This window comes from Rutidosis leptorrhynchoides, chromosome 4 (genome assembly GCF_046630445.1).
Source record: "Rutidosis leptorrhynchoides isolate AG116_Rl617_1_P2 chromosome 4, CSIRO_AGI_Rlap_v1, whole genome shotgun sequence".
Classification (NCBI taxonomy): Eukaryota; Viridiplantae; Streptophyta; class Magnoliopsida; order Asterales; family Asteraceae; genus Rutidosis; species Rutidosis leptorrhynchoides.
In genome coordinates, this window is record NC_092336.1 from 246,493,531 (window position 1) to 246,519,947 (window position 26,417).

General features: G+C 32.6%; 1 pseudogene; it reads left to right on the plus strand.

The window, feature by feature from the left end:
- Window positions 1-208: 208 nt before the first annotated feature.
- On the plus strand, window positions 209-16,243 carry LOC139841532 (geraniol 8-hydroxylase-like; annotated as a pseudogene).
- Window positions 16,244-26,417: the final 10,174 nt, after the last annotated feature.

Consider the following 26,417-nt stretch of genomic DNA (forward strand, 5'->3'; position numbering starts at 1 on the left):
ATTCATCATGAAATTCTTGCGATTGCAACCAAAAAAGCGATGTCTTTGAGGTTGTATTCAACAAACCCTGATTATATGGGTTGTAAACCATAATCGGTGCATCTGAGGTTGGATTCATCATGAATTTATTAATATTGTAACCAAAATTGAATCGGAAATACATTTCACCAGGAAGATGTTATTGATCTTTTTGTATGGGATATGATCGATGGTGTATGCAATCGAAGGTAACCCTGATTTAGGGTGAATCTAGAGCGACGGTTTGTAGAGAGAGAGAGAAAAATGGGGATTAATCAATCGGAGGTGAATTGCTATTCAATTGGATGAGGAGAATGAAAAGGGTGTAATTAACCTTAAAACCAAAATTTGAATGTTTCCATGACACGCGTCAGATGTAGGTAATTAGCGAATTTTTTAATTCAAAAATATGAGAAAATTAGGATTATTGAGGATGAATCTGGTGTTGACACGTGTCTGATTTAAGTATGAGATTTATGTAGATAATGATGTCTGTAGGCTTTTGTACATGTATATATATATATATATATATATATATATATATATATATATATATATATATATATATATATATATATATATATATATATATATATATATATATATATATATATATATTACCTTTTTTATGTATGTACGATGTAATATAGATAAAAGAAAGTAATTTAACAAAGGACAATTAATGACGTAGTAACAATTTTAATCTCATTACCATGCATCTTCTATAAATAGATAATCATTTCACATATAGATGTTATCTATCACCTACGTGACAACAACTAATTAACAATGGAGCTTATATTTCTAATTTTCACCTCCATTATTTGCATCATTTTCTTCCTCCATGGTCTCGACCTTTACCGTCTAAGACGAATGCCACCTGGTGAAATATCCCATTCTTATTGATTAAAAACGTTCCATATTAATTGATTTCGTTGCGAGGTTTTGACCTCTATATGAGACGTTTTTTCAAAGACTGCATTCATTTTTAAAACAAACCATAACCTTTATTTCATAAATAAAGGTTTAAAAAGCTTTACGTAGATTATCAAATAATGATAATCTAAAATATCCTGTTTACACACGACCATTACATAATGGTTTACAATACAAATATGTTACATCGAAATCAGTTTCTTGAATGTAGTTTTTACACAATATCATACAAACATGGACTCCAAATCTTGTCCTTATTTTAGTATGCAACAGCGGAAGCTCTTAGTATTCACCTGAGAATAAACATGCTTTAAACGTCAACAAAAATGTTGGTGAGTTATAGGTTTAACCTATATATATCAAATCGTAACAATAGACCACACGATTTCATATTTCAATACACATCCCATACATAGAGATAAAAATCATTCATATGGTCAACACCTGGTAACCGACATTAACAAGTTGCATATTTAAGAAATATCCCCATCATTCCGGGACACCCTTCGGATATGATATAAATTTCAAAGTACTAAAGCATCCGGTACTTTGGATGGGGTTTGTTAGGCCCAATAGATCTATCTTTAGGATTCGCGTCAATTAGGGTGTCTGTTCCCTAATTCTTAGATTACCAGACTTAATAAAAAGGGGCATATTCGATTTCGATAATTCAACCATAGAATGTAGTTTCACGTACTTGTGTCTATTTTATAAATCATTTATAAAACCTGCATGTATTCTCATCCCAAAAATATTAGATTTTAAAAGTGGGACTATAACTCACTTTCACAGATTTTTTACTTCGTCGGGAAGTAAGACTTGGCCACTGGTTGATTCACGAACCTATAACAATATATACATATATATCAAAGTATATGTTCAAAATATATTTACAACACTTTTAATACATTTTGATGTTTTAAGTTTATTAAGTCAGCTGTCCTCGTTAGTAACCTACAACTAGTTGTCCACAGTTAGATGTACAGAAATAAATCGATAAATATTATCTTGAATCAATCCACGACCCAGTGTATACGTATCTCTGTATTGATCACAACTCAAACTATATATATATTTTGGAATCAACCTCAACCCTGTATAGCTAACTCCAACATTCACATATAAAGTGTCTATGGTTGTTCCGCAATATATATATAGATGGGTCGACATGATAGGTCGAAACATTGTATACGTGTCTATGGTATCTCAAGATTACATAATATACAATATAAGTTGATTAGGTTATGGTTGGAATAGATTTATTACTAACTTTCACGTAGGTAAAATGAGTAGTTTTTATCAATCTTGTTTTACTCGCCATTTCTTCGTTTCTAATCTGTTTTAAGTGATTTCAGTGGCCACGGTTTTGTAATGAACTTAACTTTATGAATCTAAATAGAAAAGGTATAAGTTTATAGTCAGAAATACAAGTTACAAGTCGTTTTTTAAAGAGGTAGTCATTTCCGTCGAAAGAACGACATCTTGATGACCATTTTGAAAAACATACTTTCACTTTGAGTTTAACCATGATTTTTGGATATAGTTTCATGTTCTTAAGAAAAATCATTTTTCCAGAAGTATAGCTTTTAAATCAAAGTTCTTCTTAGCTTTTAATTATCCCAACCAAAACAGCCACCGGTTTTACTACGACGGCGTATATCCAGTTTTATGGTGTTTATCATGTTTCCGGGTTTTAAATCATTAAGTTAACATATAATATAGATATAGAAGATGTGTTTAGTTGATTTTAAAAGTCTAGTTAGAAGGATTAACTTTATTTGCGAACAAGTTTAGAATTAACTAAACTATGTTCTAGTGATTACAAGTTTATAACGTTGAATAAGACAGCTTTTTATGTATGAATCGAATGATGTTATGAACATCATTACTACCTCAAGTTCCTTGGATAAACCTACTGGAAATGAAAAAAATGGATCTAGCTTCAAAGGATCCTTGGATGGCTTGAAAGTTCTTGAAGCAGAATCATGACACGAAAACAATTTCAAGTAAGATTTTCACTCGAAATAAGATTGTTATAGTTATAGAAATTGACTTAAAATTTGAATATGATTATTACCTTGTATTAGAAAGATAACCTACTGTAAGTAACAAAGGTTTCTTGATCTTGGATGATTACTTGGAATGGATTTAGAAAACTTGGAAGTAATCTTGCAATCTTGGAAGTATTCTTGATTTTATGAAACTAGAACTTTTGGAATTTATGAAGAACACTTTGAACTTGAAGATAGAACTTGAGAGAGATCAATTAGATGAAGAAAATTGAAGAATGAAAGTGTTTGTAGGTGTTTTTGGTCGTTGGTGTATGGATTAGATATAAAGGATATGTAATTTTGTTTTCATGTAAATAAGTCATGAATGATTACTCACATTTTTGTAATTTTATGAGATATTTCATGCTAGTTGCCAAATGATGGTTCCCACATGTGTTAGGTGACTCAAATGGGCTGCTAATAGCTGATCATTGGAGTGTATATACCAATAGTATATACATCTAAAAGCTGTGTATTGTACGAGTACGAATTCGGGTGCATACGAGTAGATTTGTTGATGAAACTGAACGAGGATGTAATTGTAAGAATTTTTGTTAAGTAGAAGTATTTTGATAAGTGTGTTGAAGTCTTTCAAAAGTGTATGAATACATATTAAAACACTACATGTATATACATTTTAACTGAGTCGTTAAGTCATCGTTAGTCGTTACATGTAAATGTTGTTTTGAAACCTTTAGGTTAACGATCTTGTTAAATGTTGTTAAACCAATGTTTATAATATCAAATGAGATTTTAAATTATTATATTATCATGATATTATGATGTACGAATATCTCTTAATATGATCTATATACATTAAATGTCGTTACAACGATAATCGTTACATATATGTCTCGCTTCAAAATCATTAAGTTAGTAGTCTTATTTTTACATATGTAGTTCATTGTTAATACACTGAATGATATATTTACTTATCATTTAACATAATTAATCAAGTGTATCAATATCTTAATATGATTCATATGTACCTAGTAAGACGTTATAACGATAATCGTTATATATATCGTTTTCGAGTTTCTTAATTTAATAGTCTCATTTTTATGTATATAACTCATTGTTAAAATACCTAATGAGATACATACTTATAATAAAATCATGTTAACTATATATATAACCATATATATGTCATCGTATAGTTTTTACAAGTTTTAACGTTCGTGAATCACCGGTCAACTTGGGTGGTCATTTGTCTATATGAAACCTATTCCAATTAATCAAGTCTTAATAAGTTTGATTGCTTAACATGTTGGAAACACTTAATCATGTAAATATCAATTTCATTTAATATATATAAACATGGAAAAGTTCGGGTCACTACAGTACCTACCCGTTAAATAAATTTCGTCCCGAAATTTTAAGCTGTTGAAAGTGTTGACGAATCTTATAGAAATAGATGCGGGTATTTGTTCTTCATCTGATCTTCACGCTCCCAGGTGAACTCGGGTCCTCTACGAGCATTCCATCGAACCTTAACAATCGGTATCTTGTTTTGTTTAAGTCTCTTAACCTCACGATCCATTATTTCGATGGGTTTTTCAATGAATTGAAGTTTTTCATTGATTTGGATTTCGTCCAACGGAATAGTGAGATCTTCGTTAGCAAAACATTTTCTCAAATTTGAGACGTGAAAAATGTTATGTACAGCCGCGAGTTGTTGAGGTAACTCAAGTCGGTAAGCTACTGGTCTGACACGATCAATAATCTTGAATGGTCCAATATACCTTGGATTTAATTTCCCTCGTTTACCAAATCGAACAACACCTTTCCAAGGTGCAACCTTAAGCATGACCATCTCTCCAATTTCAAATTCTATATCTTTTCTTTTAATGTCGGCGTAGCTCTGTTGTCGACTTTGGGCGGTTTTCAATAGTTGTTGAATTTGGATGATCTTCTCAGTAGTTTCTTGTATTATCTCCGGACCCGTAATCTGTCTATCCCCCCACTTCACTCCAACAAATCGGAGACCTGCACTTTCTACCATAAAGTGCTTCAAACGGCGCCATCTCAATTCTAGAATGATAACTGTTGTTGTAGGAAAATTCTGCTAATGGTAGGTGTCGATCCCAACTGTTTTCGAAATCAATAACACATGCTCGTAGCATGTCTTCAAGAGTTTGTATCGTCCTTTCGCTCTGCCCATCAGTTTGTGGATGATAGGTAGTACTCATGTCTAGACGAGTTCCTAATGCTTGCTGTAATGTGTGCCAGAATCTTGAAATAAATCTGCCATCCCTATCAGAGATAATAGAGATTGGTATTCCATGTCTGGAGACGACTTCCTTCAAATACAGTCGTGCTAACTTATCCATCTTGTCATCTTCTCTTATTGGCAGGAAGTGTGCTGATTTGGTAAGATGATCAACTATTACCCAAATAGTATCAAAACCACTTGCAGTCCTTGGCAATTTAGTGATGAAATCCATGGTAATGTTTTCCCATTTCCATTCCGGGATTTCAGGTTGTTGAAGTAGACCTGATGGTTTCTGATGCTCAGCTTTGACCTTAGAACACGTCAAACATTCTCCTACGTATTTAGCAACATCGGCTTTCATACCCGGCCACCAAAAACATTTCTTGAGATCCTTGTACATCTTCCCCGTTCCAGGATGTATTGATTATCTGGTTTTATGAGCTTCTCTAAGTACCATTTCTCTCATATCTCCAAATTTTGGTACCTAAATCCTTTCAGCCCTATACCGGGTTCTGTCTTCCCGAATATTAAGATGCTTCTCCGATCCTTTGGGTATTTCATCCTTTAAATTTCCCTCTTTTAAAACTCCTTGTTGCGCCTCTTTTATTTGAGTAGTAAGGTTATTGTGAATCATTATATTCATAGATTTTACTAGAATGGGTTCTCTGTCCTTCCTGCTCAAGGCGTCGGCTACCACATTTGTCTTCCCCGGGTGGTAACGAATCTCAAAGTCGTAATCATTCAACAATTCAATCCACCTACGCTGCCTCATATTCAGTTGTTTCTGATTAAATATGTGTTGAAGACTTTTGTGGTCAGTATATATAATACTTTTGACACCATATAAGTAGTGCCTCCAAGTCTTTAATGCAAAAAAAACCGCGCCTAATTCCAAATCATGTGTTGTATAATTTTGTTCGTGAATCTTCAATTGTCTAGATGCATAAGCAATCACCTTCGTTCGTTGCATTAATACACAACCGAGACCTTGCTTTGATGCGTCACAATAAATCACAAAATCATCATTCCCTTCAGGCAATGACAATATAGGTGCCGTAGTTAGCTTTTTCTTCAATAACTGAAATGCTTTCTCTTGTTCATCCTTCCATTCAAATTTTTTCCCTTTATGTGTTAATGCAGTCAAGGGTTTTGCTATTCTGGAAAAGTCTTGGATGAACCTTCTGTAGTAACCAGCTAGTCCTAAAAACTGGCGTATGTGTTTCAGAGTTTTCGGGGTTTTCCACTTTTCAACAGTTTCTATCTTTGCCGGATCCACCTTAATACCTTCTTTGTTCACTATGTGACCGAGAAATTGAACTTCTTCCAACCAAAATGCACACTTTGAAAATTTAGCGTACAATTCTTCCTTCCTCAATACTTCTAACACCTTTCTCAAATGTTCACCGTGTTCTTGGTCATTCTTTGAGTAAATAAGTATGTCATCAATGAAAACAATGACAAACTTGTCAAGGTATGGTCCACACACTCGGTTCATAAGGTCCATGAACACAGCTGGTGCATTAGTTAAACCAAATGGCATGACCATAAACTCGTAATGACCGTAACGTGTTCTGAAAGCAGTCTTTGGAATATCATCTTCTTTCACCCGCATTTGATGATACTCGGAATGTAAGTCAATCTTTGAATAAACAGACGAGCCTTGTAGTTGATCAAATAAGTTGTCGATTCTCGGTAGTGGGTAGCGGTTCTTGATGGTAAGTTTGTTCAACTCTCGGTAGTCGATACACAACCTGAATGTACCATCTTTCTTCTTGACATACAAAACAGGAGCTCCCCACGGTGATGTGCTTGGTCGAATGAAACCACTCTCTAAAAGTTCTTGTAATTGGCTTTGCAGTTCTTTCATCTCGCTGGGTGCGAGTCTGTAAGGAGCACGAGCTATTGGTGCAGCTCCTGGTACAAGATCTATTTGAAATTCAACGGATCGATGTGGGGGTAATCCCGGTAATTCTTTCGGAAATACATCGGGAAATTATTTTGCGACGGGAACATCATTGATGCTCTTTTCTTCAGTTTGTACTTTCTCGACGTGTGCTAGAACAGCATAGCAACCTTTTCTTATTAGTTTTTGTGCCTTCAAATTACTAATAAGATGTAGCTTCGTGTTGCCCTTTTCTCCGTACACCATTAAGGGTTTTCCTTTTTCTCGTATAATGCGAATTGCATTTTTGTAACAAACGATCTCTGCTTTCACTTCTTTCAACCAGTCCATACCGATTATCACATCAAAACTCCCTAACTCTACGAGTATCAAGTCAATCTTAAATGTTTCGCTAACCAGTTTAATTTCTCGATTCCGACATATATTATCTGCTGAAATTAATTTACCATTTGCTAATTCGAGTAAAAATTAACTATCTAAAGGCGTCAATGGACAACTTAATTTAGCACAAAAATCTCTACTCATATAGCTTCTATCCGCACCCGAATCAAATAAAACGTAAGCAGATTTATTGTCAATAAGAAACGTACCCGTAACAAGCTCCGGGTCTTCCTGTGCCTCTGCCACATTAATATTGAAAACTCTTCCGCGGCCTTGTCCATTCGTGTTCTCCTGGTTCGGGAAATTTCTAATAATGTGGCCCCGTTTTCCACATTTATAACAAACTACATTAGTATAACTTGCTCCGACACTACTTGCTCCGCAATTACTTGTTTCGACACCATTTGTTCCTTTCATTCTGTTAACCCCTGGTCCGTAGACCTCACACTTCGCCGCGCTATGACCATTTCTTTTACACTTGTTGCAAAATTTGGTGCAGAACCCCGAGTGATACTTTTCACACCTTTGGCATAGCTGCTTCTGATTGTTGTTGTTGTTGCGGTTATTATTGTTGTTAAGATGATTGTTGTAGTTGTTGTTGTTGTTGTTGTTGTTGTTGTTGGGCCGTTTGTTGTAGTTGCGATTGATGTTGCGATTGTTAGGATAGTTGTTGCGATTATTGTTGTAATTGCTGTTGTTGTTGTATTGGTGATTCTTATCACCGTTTTCCTCCCACTTTCTTTTGACTTGCTTCACATTGGCCTCTTCAGCAGTCTGTTCTTTAATTCTTTCTTCAATCTGGTTCACTAGTTTGTGAGCCATTCTACATGCCTGTTGTATGGAGGCGGGCTCGTGTGAACTTATATCTTCTTGGATTCTTTCCGTTAATCCTTTCACAAACGCGTCGATCTTCTCTTCCTCATCTTCGAACGCTCCTGGACACAATAGGCATAATTCTGTGAATCGTCTTTCGTACGTGGTAATATCAAATCCTTGGGTTCGTAACCCTCTAAGTTCTTTCTTGAGCTTATTGACCTCGGTTCTAGGACGGTACTTCTCGTTCATCAAGTGCTTGAATGCTGACCACGGTAGTGCGTAAGCATCATCTTGTCCCACTTGCTCTAGATAGGTATTCCACCATGTTAACGCAGAACCTGTGAAGGTATGTGTAGCATACTTCACTTTGTCCTCTTCAGTACACTTACTTATGGCAAACACCGATTCGACCTTCTCGGTCCACCGTTTCAATCCGATCGATCCTTCAGTTCCTTCAAATTCCAAAGGTTTGCAGGCAGTGAATTCTTTGTAGGTGCATCCTACACGATTTCCTGTACTGCTAGATCCAATGTTATTGTTGGTATGTAGCGCGACCTGTACTACGGCTATGTTTGAAGCAAGAAAGGCACGAAATTCCTCTTCACTCATATTCAAGGTGTGTCGATTAGTCGGTGCCATTTCCTTCAAAATAGTCAAATGAAACGAGTTAATCATATAGAATATCAAGAGTAGTCAATAGTATTTCGTAGCGTAATATGAACTTATTTATAAAAGCTCTTTTTTCATATTAGCGTTTTATACTCTTTAATTCGGGTAGTACCTACCCGTTAAGTTCATACTTCGTAGCTAACATACCATTTCAACTACTACAATTCTATATGAAAAACTAATCACAAAAAAATATATATCATATTCAAACCTTTATACAATAACTTGCAAACTTACAATACCGCTATTTTACATATAGCATGAAATATAGCACATAAAACTTTGATACAAAGTAGTTGCAAAGATAATTCTAGTTAATAAATAAGGCGTTCAGCAAAGGCAACAAAGACACGTAATTCATACGTCCAGAAACAAGTCATGCATTCTGGTTTTACTAATACCACTTCCCATCCTTAGTCTTGTGGAACGTAACCGTTGTGACCGATAGTATGACAACGTGTTGTAACGTCGTCAAAAGGACGAAGGTTACGTAATGACCAACAGTCTCGTAATAACTTAAAAACCTCATTTCTTACCCCAATTACCGACTCCGTCACTTGTGGGAACGTTTTGTTTAATAGTTGTAGCCCGATGTTCTTTTTCTCACTTTGGTGAGAAGCGAACATTACTAACCCGTAAGCATAACATGCTTCTTTATGTTGCATGTTAGCCGCTTTTTCTAAATCATGAAGTCCTATATTCGGATACATTGAGTCAAAATAATTTCTTAACCCGTTGCGTAAAATAGCATTTGAGTTCCCCACAATATATGCGTCAAAGTAAACACATCGTAACTTATAGGTTTCCCAATGTGATATCCCCCATCTTTCAAACGAAAGCCTTTCATAAACCAAGGCATTCTTGGAACGTTCTTCGAATGTCTTACAAACTGATTTTGCCATAAATAGTTGTGCCGAGGAATTCTGACCGACTCTAGACAAGATTTCATCAATCATGTCTCCGGGTAAGTCTTCTAAAATATTGGGTTGTCTATCCATTTTGTGTTTTTATACTGTAAAATAAACAAGAGTTAGATTCATAAAAGATACTTATTAATACAAGCAATTTTTACATATATTGTAAAGCATAAGCACACTATATTACATATATTACACCGCACAAATACAACTATCTTATTCCGACTCACTCGTTTCTTCTTTTTAGAACTTGGTTCTTTTTGCTAAGTTTTTAGGGATATATGATGTTCCCCTAATACGAGCCGACGTTTTCCACATTGGTCTAGAAAAACCTGGTGGTTTAGAGGTTCCCGGGTTATTGTTACAACTTAAGAAATACGGGTGTTGACGATACATATAAAGTTCATCGGGGTTGGAATCAGATTTCTCTATTTTTATGCCCTTTCCCTTATTGTTCTCTTTTGCCTTTTTAAATTCAGTTGGGGTAATTTCTATAACATCATCGGAATCCTCGTCAGGATCCGATTCATCGGAGAATTGGTAATCCTCCCAATATTTTTCTTCCTTGGCGGAAACACCGTTGACCATAATTAACCTTGGTCGGTTGGTTGAGGATTTTATTTTACTTAACCGTTTTATTATTTCCCCCACCGGTTCTATATCTTCTTCCGGTTCCCCCTCCTCCGGTTCTGATTCTTCTTCCGGTTCCGATTCTTCTTTCGGTTCCGACTCTTCTTCTGGTTCCTCTTTGGGAACTTGTGAATCAGTCCACAAATCATTCCAATTTACATTTGACTCTTCATTATTATTAGGTGAGTCAATGGGACTTGTTCTAGAGGTAGACATCTATCACATAATATCAAACACGTTAAGAGATTAATATATCACATAATATTCACATGTTAAAAATATATAGTTTCCAACAAAATTTGTTAAGCAATCATTTTTCAAGTAAACACGGTCGAAGTCCAGACTCACTAATGCATCCTAACAAACTTGATAAGACACATTAATGCAAAATTCTGGTTCTCTAAGACCAACGCTAGGATACCAACTGAAATGTCCCGTTCTTATTGATTAAAAACGTTCCATATTAATTGATTTCGTTGCGAGGTTTTGACCTGTATATGAGACATTTTTTCAAAGACTGCATTCATTTTTAAAACAAACCATAACCTTTATTTCATAAATAAAGGTTTAAAAAGCTTTACGTAGATTATCAAATAATGATAATCTAAAATATCCTGTTTACACACTACCATTACATAATGGTTTACAATACAAATATGTTACATCGAAATCAGTTTCTTGAATGCAGTTTTTACACAATATCATACAAACATGGACTCCAAATCTTGTCCTTATTTTAGTATGCAACAGCGGAAGCTCTTAGTATTCACCTGAGAATAAACATTCTTTAAATGTCAACAAAAATGTTGGTGAGTTATAGGTTTAACCTATATATATCAAATCGTAACAATAGACCACAAGATTTCATATTTCAATACACATCCCATACATAGAATAAAAATCATTCATATGGTGAATACCTGGTAACCGATATTAACAAGATGCATATTTAAGAATATCCCCATCATTCCGGGACACCCTTCGGATATGATATAAATTTTGAAGTACTAAAGCATCCGGTACTTTGGATGGGGTTTGTTAGGCCTAATAGATCTATCTTTAGGATTCGCATCAATTAGGGTGTCTGTTCCCTAATTCTTAGATTACCAGACTTAATAAAAAGGGGCATATTCGATTTCGATAATTCAACCATAGAATGTAGTTTCACGTACTTGTGTCTATTTTGTAAATCATTTATAAAACCTGCATGTATTCTCATCCCAAAAATATTAGATTTTAAAAGTGGGACTATAACTCAGTTTCACAGATTTTTTACTTCGTCGGGAAGTAAGACTTGGCCACTGGTTGATTCACGAACCTATAACAATATATACATATATATCAAAGTATGTTCAAAATATATTTACAATACTTTTAATACATTTTGATGTTTTAAGTTTATTAAGTCAGTTGTCCTCGTTAGTAACCTACAACTAGTTGTCCACAGTTAGATGTACAGAAATAAATCGATAAATATTATCTTGAATCAATCCACGACCTAGTGTATACGTATCTCAGTATTGATCACAACTCAAACTATATATATATTTTGGAATCAACCTCAACCCTGTATAGCTAACTCCAACATTCACATATAGAGTGTCTATGGTTGTTCCGCAATATATATATATATATATATAGATGGGTCGACATGATAGGTCGAAACATTGTATACGTATCTATGGTATCTCAAGATTACATAATATACAATATAAGTTATTTAGGTTATGGTTGGAATAGATTTATTACTAACTTTCACGTAGGTAAAATGAGTAGTTTTTATCAATCTTGTTTTACTCGCCATTTCTTCGTTTCTAATCCGTTTTGAGTGATTCCAGTGGCCACGGTTTTGTATTGAACTTAACTTTATGAATATAAATAGAAAAAGTATAAGTTTATAGTCAGAAATACAAGTTACAATTCGTTTTTGAAAGAGGTAGTCATTTCCGTCGAAAGAACGACATCTTGATGACCATTTTGAAAAACATACTTTCACTTTGAGTTTAACCATGATTTTTGGATATAGTTTCATGCTCTTAAGAAAAATCATTTTTCCAAAAGTATAGATTTTAAATCAAAGTTCTTCTTAGCTTTTAATTATCCCAACCAAAACAGCCCCCGGTTTTACTACGACGGCGTATATCCAGTTTTATGGTGTTTATCATGTTTCCGGGTTTTAAATCATTAAGTTAGCATATCATATAGATATAGAAGTTTATAACAAGTTTAGAATTAACTAAACTATGTTCTAGTGATTACAAGTTTATAACGTTGAATAAGACAGCTTTTTATGTATGAATCGAATGATGTTATGAACATCATTACTACCTCAAGTTCCTTGGATAAACCTATTGGAAATGAGAAAAATGGATCTAGCTTCAAAGGATCCTTGGATGGCTTGAAAGTTCTTGAAGCAGAATCATGACACGAAAACAATTTCAAGTAAGATTTCCACTAGAAATAAGATTGTTATAGTTATTGAAATTGACTTAAAGTTTGAATATGATTATTACCTTGTATTAGAAAGATAACCTACTGTAAGTAACAAAGGTTTCTTGATCTTGGATGATTACTTGGAATGGATTAGAAAACTTGGAAGTAAACTTGCAATCTTGGAAGTATTCTTGATTTTATGAAACTAGAACTTTTGGAATTTATGAAGAACACTTAGAACTTGAAGATAGAACTTGAGAGAGATCAATTAGATGAAGAAAATTGAAGAATGAAAGTGTTTGTAGGTGTTTTTGGTCGTTGGTGTATGGATTAGATATAAAGGATATGTAATTTTGTTTTCATGTAAATAAGTCATGAATGATTACTCATATTTTTGTAATTTTATGAGATATTTCATGCTAGTTACCAAATGATGGTTCCCACATGTGTTAGGTGACTCACATGGGCTGCTAAGAGCTGATCATTGGAGTGTATATACCAATAGTACATACATCTAAAAGCTGTGTATTGTACGAGTACGAATACGGGTGCATACGAGTAGATTTGTTGATGAAACTGAACGAGGATGTAATTGTAAGCATTTTTGTTAAGTAGAAGTATTTTGATAAGTGTCTTGAAGTCTTTAAAAAGTGTATGAATACATATTAAAACACCACATGTATATACATTTTAACTGAGTCGTTAAGTCATCGTTAGTCGTTACATGTAAATGTTGTTTTGAAACCTTTAGGTTAACGATCTTGTTAAATGTTGTTAACCCAATGTTTATAATATCAAATGAGATTTTAAATTATTATATTATCATGATATTATGATGTACGAATATATCTTAATATGATCTATATACATTAAATGTCGTTACAACGATAATCGTTACATATATGTCTCGTTTCAAAATCATTAAGTTAGTAGTCTTATTTTTACATATGTAGTTCATTGTTAATACACTTAATGATATATTTACTTATCATTTAACATAATTAATCAAGTGTATCAATATCTTAATATGATTCATATGTACCTAGTAAGACGTTATAACGATAATCGTTATATATATCGTTTTCGAGTTTCTTAATTTAATAGTCTCATTTTTATGTATATAACTCATTGTTAAAATACCTAATGAGATACATACTTATAATAAAATCATGTTAACTATATATATAACCATATATATGTCATCGTATAGTTTTTACAAGTTTTAACGTTCGTGAATCACCGGTCAACTTGGGTGGTCATTTGTCTATATGAAACCTATTCCAATTAATCAAGTCTTAATAAGTTTGATTGCTTAACATGTTGGAAACACTTAATCATGTAAATATCAATTTCATTTAATATATATAAACATGGAAAAGTTCGGGTCACTACACCTGGTCCAATCCGCCTCCAGATCATCGGAAACTTACTGGACATTGGTCGAAAACCACACAAGTCCCTAGGCCCTAGCCAACCTCTCCAAGAAACACGGTCCACTCATGACTATCCGACTAGGTAGCATCACGACTGTGGTAGCATCCACTCCTGACGCTGCTCGAGAAATCCTCCAACGTAACGACATGTCATGCTCTGGTCGTCCTATCCCAGACGCTGTCACCATTTTAAGCAACTATGATGCGGCCATAACATGGATCCCAACCAATGATTTATGGAGGACCATTAGAAAAGCACTCAATATGTACCTCACTAACAAACAAAAACTTGACAACCTTCGTGATCTACGACAACACATAGATGATGATATGCTCGAGTTTCTTAAGGAGTCCTCGCGCAAAAAGGAATATGTGAATATAGGAAAGTTGGCTTTTGAGGTGGCGCTTAACATGATGTCGAACACTTGTTATTCCCAAAACGTGACAAGTTACGAGTGTGATGAAATTGGGGGTTTAAGACGGCCGTGAAGAAGGTGTTGGAGGTCGATGGGAAGTTTAACATAGCCGATGTATTTCCCGTGTTGAAGCCGTGGGACCCACAGAACATACGGGGTTAGGCAAAAGTGGCTTATGATTGGCTAGGTAAGGTGATTCTAAGCTTCGTAAACCAGAGAATAAAGCATAGAGATATGAAAAATCCGAGGTTTGGTGATATGTTGGATTCACTGTTAGATTACAGTCAAGAAAATGATGGTTACTTTCAACTCAAGCACATCACGACCTTAATTATGGTAAGATTTTGATTTGACGAATTAAACATTTAAGTATTTTCCCCCCTTTATGGTTATCTCGGATCGTTTGAGTCTTTCTCTGACTCAAATGTATAACCGTGTCCCGGTTAAATGCTCGCTATTCACTTTTCAAAGTGTTTTTATATTAAGTTTTAACGTAAATATTTTTATTTGTGTTATATAATACTTTATAAAAATTTATAATCTGAAAACACATTTAAAACTCAATTTATTCATTTAATTTCATAAAATATTATGTAGCACATGTAAAATATATACGGTCAAAGTTAATAAAGAAAGATTTTGAAAAATTAATGATAGACATTTATAGTAAAATGGAGATAATATTATTATATTATTATATGTGAAATGATGATTTTAATGGGAAACTTCAATTAACTATATATATTGCATTGAATTGTAGGATCTTTTTATAGGCGGGACTGAGACGAGTCAAATACAATAGAATGGACAATGACTGAACTATTCCTTAATCCTTCTATATTTTCGAAAGTTCGCGAAGAAGTTTGCACAACAGTCGGTAAAGATAAGAAAATACAAGAAGCTAAAATCTTAGAATTGCGGTTTTTGCATGCCGTAATCAAAGAAACGATGCGGCTTCATATAGTTGTTCCTTTACTTGTACCTCACAAAATCGAAATTGAAGTGAAACTAGGTGAATATATTGTCCCAAAAAATACACAACTTTTAGTTAACACGTGGGCCATAGCCCGGGACTCAAGGTATTGGGAAGACCCGTTGAGGTTCAATCCAGAGAAGTTCTTGGAAAGTAAGATTGAGTATATGGGTCAAGATTTCGAGTTTCTACCATTCGGATCGGGTCGAAAGATGTGTCCTGGAATACCCTTGGCATATAGGGTTGTGAGTTTAATGGTCGCATCATTTGTGTATCATTTTGATTGGAAGCTTCCTCATAGTAAAGAAGAAATGAATATGAATGATATCTTTGGCATTTCGTTGCTTCGTGCAACACCTCTATTGGCAACTCCTACACTAACTAAGTATGGGTTTGGTTCAAATGAGGATAACGGAATCTATTTTGTCTCAGATCCAATCAAGGGCGGATTATAGGGGGGAGGGGTGGGCCAAGGCCCTCCCAAATTTTTTTTTTTACCATAATTTTATATATAAATTGAATTTTTACTATAAAATTTGTATAGTAGTGATTAATAATGTAAGGCCCCGTCCTAATCCATCCGGACGAAGTCCATATTGATTATAAACGATTCATAATAGTTAATTACATCGCGAATTACTTGACCTCTAAATGATACATTTTACAAACATTGCATTCGTTTTTAAAAGACAAACTTTCATTACATCGAAAGTTGACAGGTATGCATACCATTTCATAATATCCAACTATAAATGACCTAATCCGTCATTTACTTAATAATCTCTAATGAACTTCAATGACTCGAATGCAACGTCTTTTGAAATATGTCATGAATGACTCCAAGTAATATCCTTAAAATGAGCTAATGCACAGCGGAAGATTTCTTTCAAACCTGAGAATAAACATGCTTTCAAGTGTCAACCAAAAGGTTGGTGAGTTCATTAGTTTATAGTAAACATTTCATTTTTATCATTTTTAATAGAGCACAAGATTTTAAATATTATAAAACGTGCAGAAGTCCCATTCCAACTGCACAAAAAAATATCTTTCATATGAAGAACACCTGGTGAGGATTCAAAATATAATAGTAACCATCTGTGCCGGTCTTTCACCCCACGGCTGAATACATGTGCCTTCAAAATATAGAACCTCTGTGTCGGTCTTTACACCACACGGCTGAACACATGTTTATAAAATATAGGACAACTGGTGCCAAAATGTCATAAATAATAAACCATCCACTCGGCTCGGGAGCTCATACGCTCTAAGGAAACCGGGGGCTAATGCGTGTCATAATAATCAACCCCAATCCCAGATAATTCTATCATAGAATGCAGTTAAGGTACTTGTGTCTATTGCGTCAAACATTTATAAAAGCGCATGTATTCTCAGTCCCAAAAATATATATTGCAAAAGCATTTAAAAAGGGAGCAAATGAAACTCACCGTATTGTATTTTGTAGTAAAAATACATATAACGACATTGAACAACTAAACAATGCAAGGTTGGCCTCGGATTCACGAACCTATATCAATTGTATATTTATTAATATTCATAGTTGTAATTGAACACATATATGTATAAGTGTATTAGTTATATCATTTTTATGTTAATAATATATATATGTTTTATATGTTCATTTTTGTATATACAACTATTAAATTTTGTTATGTTATATGTATTGAATATATTTTTATATAATTTGTTTGTTAAAAATAATGTAGTATTTATGATAATGTTAGAAATGGTGAAATGATAATAATGATAATACTTATTATTACTAATAAAGATAATAATATTACTAATTATTTTAATGGTTATGGTAATGACAATGAATATCGTAATTATAATTGTAAAATATGAATTTTATTGTTAATGATACTTATGATATATTATTAATACTCATGTTAATATAAATGATGATACTTATAATTATATTATTGGTAATAGTAATAGAAATCTTAATATTAATTTTTAATGATTATAATAATAACTTATAGTATGATAGTTATAGTAATACTTAACTTAACCATAAAAACAATAATAATTGTATCTAACTTATTACTAATGTTAATCTTAATGATAATACTCTTGTTAATAGTAATAATAATAATAATTCAAAAAATGATACAAATAATATTATTAATGATACTAGTTTGTATTAGTTTCATACTAACAACAATAATAATAATCTTACTCATAATAATAATTATATTAATATTAATACTAATAATTACGCTAATAATAATACTTAGTGATATTTATTAATAACAAAAATGTTAATATTATTAACCATAATATTTATGTTACATAATAATAACAATAATTAATGATAACGGATAACAATAATAATAAATATAATAATAATAATAATAATAAGGAAATGATAATAATAAGGATCAGGTAACTACATCAATAGGAATAAGGTTTCAAAAAAAAATTTGGCACCAGTCAGCCTCGAATCCATGACCTCTCGTAAACTAACACACATACTAACCAGCTGAGCATGCCTATAATCTGAATATATATCCAACCCGAAAATATTTAACACGTGCTTTTGCTATCCTTTTTCCCAAAACCATCGATCAAGAACCCGTTTATCAATCAAGGTAATTCATTTAAGGGTTGAATTAAGACGTGAAAATACAACAGAAAACAATTAGTTACTCCTTGAATTGATTTAACAGAACAAAAAAAATATAACGAAAGTAACAGTGAGTTTAAAACACGATGACCAACTAGATCTTTGATTTTAAAATTTACAACATTTTAGCTTATGATTCCTAAATTAAATTTGTTCTAAATCCTTTATAGAAACTTTCTGTAACCTCAATTGAATCCAAAACATTGAATTGCACTCGAATTTTATGATGAACATAACTGTTGACTTTTTGAAAATTACCTTTGACTTCAAAATTCGAACTTGATAGAAAAAATTGGACCTTGAAGATTTTAAAATTACCTTTGACTTCAAGATTTTAAAATTTCTTAAGAAGTCGCATTTTTTGAAGAATGGGAGCAAGAACAGGGCCGGTTCCTGTTTCCTTCCCTTTTCCTGATTGAATTCGATTTTTGGAATGTTGTAAAGGATATTTGGAGATGGTAGTTGTAAGATATGTCGAAATGTATCACCTAATACTGAATTCGATCAAGTTTTAGAATAATAAGATTAGACAGAAAGCTAATTTAGGTACCAAAAATAATAAAAACAATTAAAAGGGAGATTGAAACGGGTAACAGATTTTGGATTATTCTGTGATAAAGATTCTGATTTGTACGAGTAATTTCAATCAGTAACAGATATAGATAACGATGTTCAACTGATTCTAATCTCCTATTTTTTTATACGGCTCCATTTATAACTTAATTTTTATAAGAATAGATCTATTATTATTAAATAATAAAAATAATGATTATTATTAATAAAAATAACATAATACTAATATTAATAATAATTATCTTAACAATAAAAGTTTTAGAGTAATAACACCAATAGTTATAAAATTGTTCTTAATGATATTATTAATAATAATATTAATAATTTGTATTATCAATATATAATATTAATAGTAATAATAATACTATCAATAATTATCTCTATAACATTAATACTGATTTCCTAACATGTATATATATATATCTATATATCCCTAATTATATCTGTTTTTGTATATCTTTTATATGTATATATATTTATTCATAGGTCATAATTAAATGTAACTATAATAATAATTATTAATGATAATGATAATAATAATAACATAACAATTCTTATGTATCAAGTTGCATCAAATAACTTTTAAGTATAAATATTAATATTAATAAAAATAATGAATGTAATAATAATGTATCAACTATACTAAACTTGAAATTACATTTAATACATTTATATTTCAATTTAGTAAGTATGCAGTAATTAATGGTTATATAATATATTAACTTTTGTTGAGTATTTATTATTTATAAATTTTATTATAATATACATTTCATAATAATTATAGAAATTATAAATATAGATTAAATTACACTTAATTATTTTGTATTTTATTTTACATACTTAATTATATGTTAAAATTTCAATTTATTATATATACTTACATTTATATATATATATATATATATATATATATATATATATATATATATATATATATATATATATATATATATATATATATATATATATATATATATATATAAATTGTTCATGAATCGTCGGGATTAGTCAAAGGGTAATTGATTACATGAATATAGATTTCAAAATTTCGAGACTCAACATTACAGATTTTGCTGATCGTGTCGGAAACATATAAAGATTAAGGTTTAAATTTGATCAGAAATTTCTGGGTCATCACAGTACCTACCCGTTAAAGAAATTTCTTCCCAAAATTTGATTGAGGTCGTCATGGATAACAATAAGAATGTTTTCATGACAAATATAAGTTGATAAATAGAGTTTTATCATCATTGAGTAATATGGATAAAACCATTTAATTTTGTGAAGAGTATAATTGAAGCTATCACCAAAGGGTGAAATGAGTAGGTATAGATTCGTCATAACTTTTGACGTAGATAGGATTGATTTCCAAGTTCAAGAGATTTGAAAAAAATCTCCGTAATAAGATTTGATTCTTCGGTAATCAAGGAAATTAGGATCCGTTTTAAATGCGATCATCTGTTTTGATTGCTCTGTCGGATATCTTACTATAAATCCACCCATTCGTTTCCTTATAACTCACACCTTCTATTCTTTCTCCTTTAATTCGTACTTTAAAGCATTCGTCAATAAACTCCATCCAGTTCTGATTCTTGATATACTCCTAACTTTCATATCTGTCATTCTTCTTTTTCATTTACCACCGGAGGATTTTATTTATTTTTACTATTACCTTGGGGTTATACTAATTTTAATTCTCTCGTGCCTTTACGTGACAATACGTATTGATATGCACAGTTTGTAATTTTGGTGTTGTCATTGGGCTTTATATTCTCCATTATATCTCGGAGCCTCATGCTTTCGTTTTCTCTTCCCGTCCTCGAATCAAGCGAATAATGGTCCGAAATTCGTAGGTATGGATTTTGAAATGAATATAGTTAATGTTCTAAGAAAGAAATCGTAATGGCACGATCTTGATTTGGCTAATTACCAGAATATCCAGAAAGATAGAACTATCAAGAAAATATTTTCTTAATATGTTTGGAAATTGGGTAGAATGTAAGAGTCGTGTAAATGGCACATGATGACAGTATGTTCTGTGAATCATCACGTTCCATTAGAAACACAGCATGAATTACTGTAATATAATCACGTTGATCAAGTGTCATTATATTATACTAACTCATGCATCAGTTTCCAACACTACTTCAAACCATTCATATTTTAAATTCGAAAATTTACAGAATATAGAAACCAAAACAGTTTCCTTTTATGAGATAACACAGATAGCGCGGAGAGATAATTAATATCGGACGAGAATATTTATGAAAATATCCTCAGAAATATCGAAGATATTTATGATGATATTTTGGAATTCTAAGTTCGATGGTTGATGAAGAAAGATTTTCCCCAAGATTTTAACATGAGTACAGAGCTAGATATTCATTGAAGGTTTCACCGGATCCAGAATTACCTGGTTTCTTTGAATATACGATATGGTCCTAGTATTTGGCCTTGGTCTCCTTCATGGTTTGCTCAATCTATTTTTCAGTACCAAATTTTCTATCGAGCATTCCTAACACTCCTTTCCTTATCATCAAAATTTTGGCCGTTTAGACCATCTACAATTTTTCTGTTTCCTCTGCATTCAATGCTATGATATCTGAATCATTGGTTATCAATCCGAGGTGGTTTCAGGAGAAATGTGTTTTTAGATGATTAAACGCTGATGGTATTATGGTAAAATATAAAAGGTTTCCCGATAACAATAAAAGAGCACACATATATATCAAAGTTATAATAAGGCTGTTTCGAACGAAAAGTCGAAGTTGACTTGTTGGAGCTGTGACAAAATTGGCTAATTTGGAAAGAGATTGAAAAGTTATCTTCGGTAATAATAACTCTAAAGGGATTAGCACAGCTACGCGTTAAACGTTTTCTCAGTTTCCGAGAGTTTTCAGGTGCATAACTATACACATCAATATTTCCTTCCGTAGATGATGTGCGGTTGGTTCATCCTCCCGATTGAGGTGTTTTCAAGAATTATGAAAGGTTTGAACGCAGATTGTAATCGTCAAGATACAAATAAGGTTTAAGATGAAAATCAAGTGGCAAACTTGAAGAATTGTTTAGTTTCATATGTTATAATCAATATTTTAATTCATTTTAATTGTCCACGGTTGGTAGTCCTCAGTTAATTAGTCCACAGTTAGCTAGGAACAGTTAGCTAGGATTTTGTTAGCGTGGATTCTTAACCAAATTTCTCATAGTTAATTTGTTTGTTTCTAACAAATTTTATTCCGTCAAATATTTTCTTCATTATGCCACTTGTTGGATTCTGATAGGTCAAAATCCAAATATGAAATTTGAATGAAAAAGGTTATTCTGTGGTGAATGGATTCATTTATCTGTGGATGTAAGTAGGATAGGAAATGACTGTTGAATCAGATTTGAAGAATGTACAATGTAACTTATTAATGTGAAATCTTAAATATTCCTCGGGTATTACCTACCCGTTAAAATATTTTCATCATTAACAGTTTGTATGAAATAATTTTTAATCACAATCTTTATGAAAATATATATACATATATATTTTCTTCAGATGTAATTGTGGATTTAATGAGTCAATATAATATTAGACTCATTTATTTTTCGATTGGAGCTAGAATAAGTAATCTTTAAAACTATTAGGATCCACATATTCTTCGCAGAATATTAATGAAGTTATGGATCAATACTTCATCGTTAATTGCTGTTGGTACTCCTTGGTATCTATGGTACGTATGATGTTGATGTTCGTGAAACAGATTGTTATGTTGAGGTGTGGGATGCGGATGTTGCTGTTGGTGATACGGTTGATGCCGGTACTGTTGCTGAAGCTGGTACATTTTGCACCATATTTTTTCAATGCTACAACTCGGGTGCGAAGCTCGTTGACTTATTACTCCGGGATGATTGTCGGTAGGAACGAGCGAGTGAATAAGGTTTTGAATTTGAGATAGTATATAATCATAGCGAGATATTCGGAAAATGAGGGTGAAAATGGTGTTTCAAATTAGTTCACCGGCGAGTGCTTCAGGTTCATCGTCAAGAGGGAAATTTGGTTGGTGGAAAGGATTTCCTTCTTCTTGTCTCCACTGATTGAATAGACTACGAACCCATCAGATGAATTGGGGATGGCTGATTGATTGATTCATTCTGGTGACACTGCTTTCGGAGCTAGAGTGGGACTCCATGTCGGAATCCAAGGGACTTGAACTAGTGGTGAGTTCCATTGCGTATGATTGAATAAAGGATTTTTCGATATGAAATGATTTTCAGATATCGGATGATATTCTAATTACATAGAATACCTATACATAGTACAGAAGATTTCGTAGATTACAGAGGAATTTTCAGAAGCTGTCAGGCAAAGCTTACAGTAACAGATAGGCTATGAAATGTATTAGCAGATATGCTAAGATATGAATTTGTCTATACACTATTCATGCAATCAATGCGATAAGATGTGTTTAGACTAAGAATGATAAGCAGGTAATTTTCGACACGAAATGATGAGCAAAACTTTTGATATGCAGACCAGGTTTAAGTCCAGACTCATTAATATAACCTAAAAACTACTAGGTCGAAGTCCAGACTTCACTAATGCATCCTAATAACTACCTGTTAGACACACTAATGTTGACCTGGTTCGCTAAGACCGCCGCTCTAATACCAACTATAACACAGTTGGGGACAACCACCGTCCCACCCAGTGCCTTCCCAGCTAACTGCCTGGTGACCACTGAGTGTACCTCAGTTACTGATTTTAGGGCCTGCCTCTCGGCTACTGCCAACCCTCGTAAGGGATCGCAAGGAGTAAGAGCCAATGCTTCTTCACAGGTAACACTGTGAGAACTGAAGGTATTTCGTATGCCCGAGAGACATATTAAATTAACGTGGCCACTATGTTATGATCCAAGTCGGGTCATACCCAATAACAAGCTAACCAACACTTTATATGTATTTATTTTAACGGTTGGATTGTTAAATAAATACGCTACACTTGAACTTTAGAAAAACGGTTTTCTAAATTATAATCACTTGAGATAAATTATTTGGATAATTTATATATGATGTGGAATTAATTATTTATAGGTTTAAATAATTATGTTATGTTATATTTTATAAAATGGTTTATAAAATTATTGCAAGTAACAAATACATTTTATTTTATACAAGTTTTATAAAACTTGTAACAAGTTTTATAACATATTCTTGTTATAAAATTTAAACATAATGGGCAATTTTTTTGTGTCTCCAAGACACCCCATGCTTGGTCTCATTTTTTACTTTTAAGACTACAAAGTCCAAAGATGCATGCATAACTCATATACTAAAGTTTGAATCATTCTTTCAAGTGAGACTACACTTCTAAGCTTGAAAAAAACTGCATTTTCCAGCCCATCTGCTGTCCAAAAAACCGTGGGTCTAAGAGACCCTAAAGAAGGTTCTAAGTTTTTTTTTCAAGCTTAATTCAAGTGTCATTCAATTCCTAACCAAAGTCAAGGGTGTTGGGATTATTGCTTGGGGTATTACTTGCTTGAGGCTTCAAGTTAGAAGCTCCATATTCATTCATATTCATCATCAATAGCTGCTGTCCCTGGTCAAGATTTTCAGCAAATTACAAAGGGTTTCAAGCTTGCTAGACAAGGTTGTTAAGGTTCTAAGGTCTAGCTAACTTAAAGCGTGTTGTTGGTGCATCAAAGGCTTGAAGTTCCACATAATTGTTCATCATCTTATAAACATTTTGGACAGCCCTTAAACTTGTTTTAAGGAGGTATATAACTCTCCCTTTCTTGTTAATTTGTAAGTATATATTCACAACTTGATCCTATTGGGATTTAGCTTTAATTGGCTTAAAGTTCAACAAGTAAAATTTGATAATTACACGCTTCCGTTTATTAAGATTCTTAAAAGGTTTTAAGACTTCTCAAACTTGTTAAATCCCAACAATGGTATCTAGAGCCGAGGTTGTTGAAATATGCTTCGTAATGTTGTTTTAAACCCACTATATTTGCAATCTATGAACATGCATGAATGTAGATTGCAAAAATCAATGGGTTTGGGTGGGTTTATGTGTTAGGCCGAATTGTTTGGGTTCCAAAAGTGGGTTTTGGGCTCTTTCATTTGGTCATATTTGGTTGCATGTTCATGTTCACAATCATAGCCTTGACCTTGTGTTGAATGCATGTTATGGTTGTATGTTTGGTTAATTTGTAATATTCATTTGGTATGTAATATTAATTCATTCAATTGGATGTAATATTTATTTTGGCTATGTAATTTGTTTTGCATTTGGTATGTTAAATAGAATAGGTTGTATTTTCATTTTCTAGATAAAAATGTATTAGGATACATATTTTGTAAAATGAAGATACAAGATGATGAAGACTTGAAGAACACAAGGAACATATGGATGCAAGGTTAAGTGGGAGATTTGAAATCTCCTACTTTGTATTATTACCCCTTAACCCGGTGACATTTGTTTTCGGCTAAACAAATGTCCACCAAAATGGCTAGATTGTGAACATACTTGTTTTGCATGTGTGGTTGTTTGTTTGTTTATTGTATTGTATGTTTGGTTGATACAATTAATCACAAGATAACAACAAGCAAAACGACAATTTAATTGGTTAAATTAGACGTATTAATAACATGCAAGACGACAATTTAATTGGTTAAATTAAAAGCAACTAAAGACCTAAATAAATGGTTATTAAGAACAAGAAAAGGATCACATATATATAAAATGGTTTATATCAAGTAATTGGTAAATTACAAGACTTGAAAATGGATTTCAAATGAACCATACACTAAATGCATGTTGGTGTATGGCATAAATGTTTTCTTAAACTAGAATTAACGAAAACTTAAAATCCCTTAATCGACAAGGTAAACAAGTTTAACGCCATCCTTTTGTGGGACACTTAAACATAGTAGGTAACTCATAATGGGATAAAGGTCACCTAACCGTTATGAGCTAACTAATATGGTTAAGGTAAAATTCGCATGCTTGTGGGATAAAGGTCACCTAACCACTTGTATGTTAATTTTACATGTTTACACAAGTAGGAAGACTTGATTTGGGAATCATGAACTTAGGGTCACCGAAGCATGAGGAACAAATAGGCGTTGATGGGATAAATATGCCATGCAAAAGGATTGCATGATCCCATAATATAGAAGTTGCAAAAGGATTGCAATTGTCATATAAATGACTACCTAGCTAAATCAAATAACGGGATAAAGGTCACCTAACCGAAATTTGATTTACCGTTGGATTCTAATATTTAATAAAACAATTATATATAAAAGGGTATTATTTATTAAATTTAAAATCGATACTTAAATGAACTTTGTTAATTTTGTAGATGGCCGCAAATAACAACAACATGCAAAATGCACCACTTAACCTAAACAACCTATCA